This window comes from Limulus polyphemus, unplaced genomic scaffold (assembly GCF_000517525.1).
Source record: "Limulus polyphemus unplaced genomic scaffold, Limulus_polyphemus-2.1.2 Scaffold10356, whole genome shotgun sequence".
Taxonomy (NCBI): domain Eukaryota; kingdom Metazoa; phylum Arthropoda; class Merostomata; order Xiphosura; family Limulidae; genus Limulus; species Limulus polyphemus.
This window is the reverse complement of record NW_013675966.1, coordinates 13,686-17,325: the sequence shown is the minus strand read 5'-3', so window position 1 is coordinate 17,325 and position 3,640 is coordinate 13,686. Positions and strand designations below refer to the sequence as shown.

General features: G+C 32.5%; 1 long non-coding RNA gene across 1 annotated transcript in view; it reads right to left on the bottom strand.

The window, feature by feature from the left end:
* Positions 1–1,197: 1,197 nt before the first annotated feature.
* Positions 1,198–3,640, bottom strand: part of LOC111083617 — a 6,943-nt gene continuing 4,500 nt past the window's right edge. The window contains exon 4 of the long non-coding RNA XR_002609145.1: positions 1,198–1,548. This is a non-coding gene — a long non-coding RNA (uncharacterized LOC111083617). The remainder of the gene's footprint in view (positions 1,549–3,640) is intronic.

The following is a 3,640-nucleotide window of genomic DNA, read 5'->3' as shown; positions in this document are numbered from 1 at the left end:
ACTATTCGTTAGTAAAAGAGTAGCCCAAGAGTGGGTGGTGATGACTAGCTGCCTTCAAGATCCTAGCTAAGATCCAGCGCTCGATTCTTTGCGCTGGACACAGCAGATAGCCCAACGTGTCTTTGCTCTAACAATCAATCAAACATGATAGTCATTTCGGTTTAAAATTTTTCCCAAAATTTTAAATCCGAAAAAAAAAAGATTCGTAAATAATAAAATTTCGAAAAGAAAACAACAGGAGGTGCTCAGAAATAATCATTTCTTTTCACCTTACTCTTTGGGGGAAAAAATCATTTTATTTCGGACAGTGGAAAAGGAGGCTCCAACACAAGTTGTTTTTATTTTGAGAAGCTAGGAGTGGTAGCGATTTTAATGGTGGGCTCTTCACTTGAGAACGTCATTGTCTTATTTTTACCCCTCTCTTCTAATATCGAACCCCAAGAATATGGTGTCTTTCATCAGCCATGTATCTTTTGTGTTCACTCTTTAACCTCATCTGAGTTATAAGCTATAACTTTTATAGCTGTTTTATAAACTTCCTGAAAACATTTTAGTGGCTGAATGCCATTAAAATGAAAGCCAGTCTCTAAGAAAAGCTGTCACACATGAACTTTTTGTTTCTGCATCGATGCATATACAATTATTGAAAATTAGAAATAAATTTGTCTTAAAGTTTACATATAGAAAGGTAAGTAAATAGGATCTATATAATATGTTATAACTTAAAATTGGTTTCCGTTCTTGTTGAGAACCAGTCCAAAACTGTTACTCGTATCTCAGCTTAAACCAGGAAACCTGATGCTGATCGTTCTGGGAAGTGGTACTCGCCAGTCTGTTTTCCCGTAATTCTGTCAGTTTTGGTAATCAGTTAGGTGGCGTTACCTACACGTCAGCTATAGTTATGCATATCTTTGTTTTATGTTGATATTTCAGTTTGATCTTTAACATTCGTTTATTTACTATTCATAGAAATATATTGTATGTATTCATCAGTAGACACCATATTTAAATAGACTTTTGTTTTATTTTACTGGAGATCACTACAGTCAGATTTTCTCTAATCTCCTGTTTTACAGAGCAGATCTCCCGCTCAAAGACAAAAACTAACGAATTAACGACAATAATCAAATTAAGTCTGCAACAAGTTAGATACAATGAAAGTAAATGGACTTCACATAATCAAGTTATCCTGTTGTCAAGGCCACAACAAACGATCATCATGCTACATAATATAACTTGATTAAAATTAAAATAGATGTCTACACTTTCATCAAAGTAATGAACTTCACAAAATTCAAGTATTTATAATTAATGTTTGTTATAAGAAATCACATGTAAAACTGTTAAAGTATATTTTTTACACTTGCAGATGACGTAACTTATCTCAAAGCTGGGAAGTAACCAAGTTAATTATAAATCATTATCACGTCATTATAAATTACATTAATGTCGCATATTCAATAATGTCCACTTGTTAGTCATGTAATCTGATCTTCTTTCGTCACTCTGACTTCAAACAAACAGGCAGTCAACGTGAGGTTTATTTAGCTGAAGAAAAAAAAAATAGATTCCAATATAAGAACACTATTTTTTACTTTCATGTTTGTTTTTTTAAATACTTTATTGACAATTTTTTGATAACCAAGTATTTGCGAAGCACCCTTTAATGCCGAATAAAAAATATTGTAGCTGGTAAGTTTAAACCATTAGATGTATGCTAACATAGAGATAGTTTTGATAGGTAAGGTGAACTTGTATATATAAAATGTTCAGGGATTGCTAGACCCAATTCTTAAAACTGTTGAACTTAGTTTTTCATATTTTCTCATTTAAGAGCCTGGTGGTTAGAGGGATCGACTCGCAATCTACATGTCGTCAGATCGAAACCCGTCGCCGAATATGCCTTTTCAGTCGCATTGGTTTTAAAATTCGACGGTCATTTTTACTATTCGTTCGTAAAGAGTAGCCTAGGAGTTGGCGGTGAGTGGTGTTGATTAGCTTCCTTGCCTCTAGTCTGTCATTTCAAAATTAGGGAAATGTATCGCAAGTATCCCTCGTGTAGTTTTGTGAGAAATTCAACAAACTTTTTAAATTATCAAGGGACAGGGAATCGGTGACAGTAAACACTAGTTTTTTTTGTGTTTTCCAAGTTCTATTTTTGATTTAATGTTAATTTTATTAACAATATAAATTAATATCTTTAACTTATAAATTTATTATTATATCTATTTTTACCATTTATTTGTTATTATTATTTTACTTTGTCTATGGATTTAGGACTAACTTAAACCTCACAGACTGACAGATTATTGAAATTACGATTGAAAATATCGCCTACACCCAACTGATGAATCAATGCATTTCATTCACTATAAGACTGTTTATATGTATATTTCAGTTTTATGTATTTACATACTTCTAGTTAGAATGGAATATGAGATGAGCCATATTAATTACTTGGTTAATTTTTAGTTCTACATTTAAGTTCTGCCAAGATTGAAACATTTGTCGTATTAGGACTGTTTGTTTGTTTGTAATTAAGCACAAAGCTACACAATGGGCTATGTGTGCTCTGCCCACCACGGGTATCGAAACCCGGATTCTAGCGTTGTAAGTCCGCAGACATACCGCTGTGCCACTGGGGGGCTCGTATTAGGAAAGTCGTTAGTTTTAAAAACGAATGAGAAATGCTTGTCTGTTTTGAGATGTAATTCAAATCAAAGATATTCAAGGTTGTTCAATCAAGGATAAGCTACTATGTAATTCAAATCAAAGATATTCAAGGTTGTTCAATCAAGGATAAGCTACTATGTAATTCAAATCAAAGATATTCAAGGTTGTTCAATCAAGGATAAGCTACTATGTAATTCAAATCAAAGATATTCAAGGTTGTTCAATCAAGGATAAGCTACTATGTAATTCAAATCAAAGATTTTCATGGTTGTTCAATCAAGGATAAGCTACTACACGCACGTATGCATGTAAAACAATTAAGCTTATGTAGTTATAGCACAGCTGCTTATGGTATTTAACGTTTTCTACATAGTCTACATTTTTTATGATGAAGCATTAGCATTTTTTTTGTGCTTTAAATAGTCTCATGCAATAGCTTCTGTTGACAATTTGTAATTGGTAGCTATAAGCTGTATTGCTCCTGTCAGGTTTTTTACCCCGGATTTTTTACAGTAAGTGTCTGTGACTTGTTGACGATAAATTTCAGCAATAAACAAACAGTAACACAGTCCAATTGTTTTGAAATAATATATTAATACAAGTCAAACGTATATACAAATGTTCGTTACACTGTTGGTTATCACAGTTGTATCCAGAGCTTTAAATAATTGTCTCTTTCTCGTCAAAGTCCACACCGACTAATGTATAAACTGAATGCTCTAGCTTTAATACACAATCATTATGACTCTGCTATCAACAATGAAACTGTATTTAAGTTAGTTATGGAAAAGCATCCCAGAAGAATGGAGTATGCTAACACGTTATCTCAGTAGTGCATACATGTACATATATGATAGCCAATTATTGAAATAGCTAATATACTATATATATATATATATATATCCAGAAGAATAGGAGTATGCTAACAAGTTATCTCAGTTGTTCATACATAGTACATATATGTATA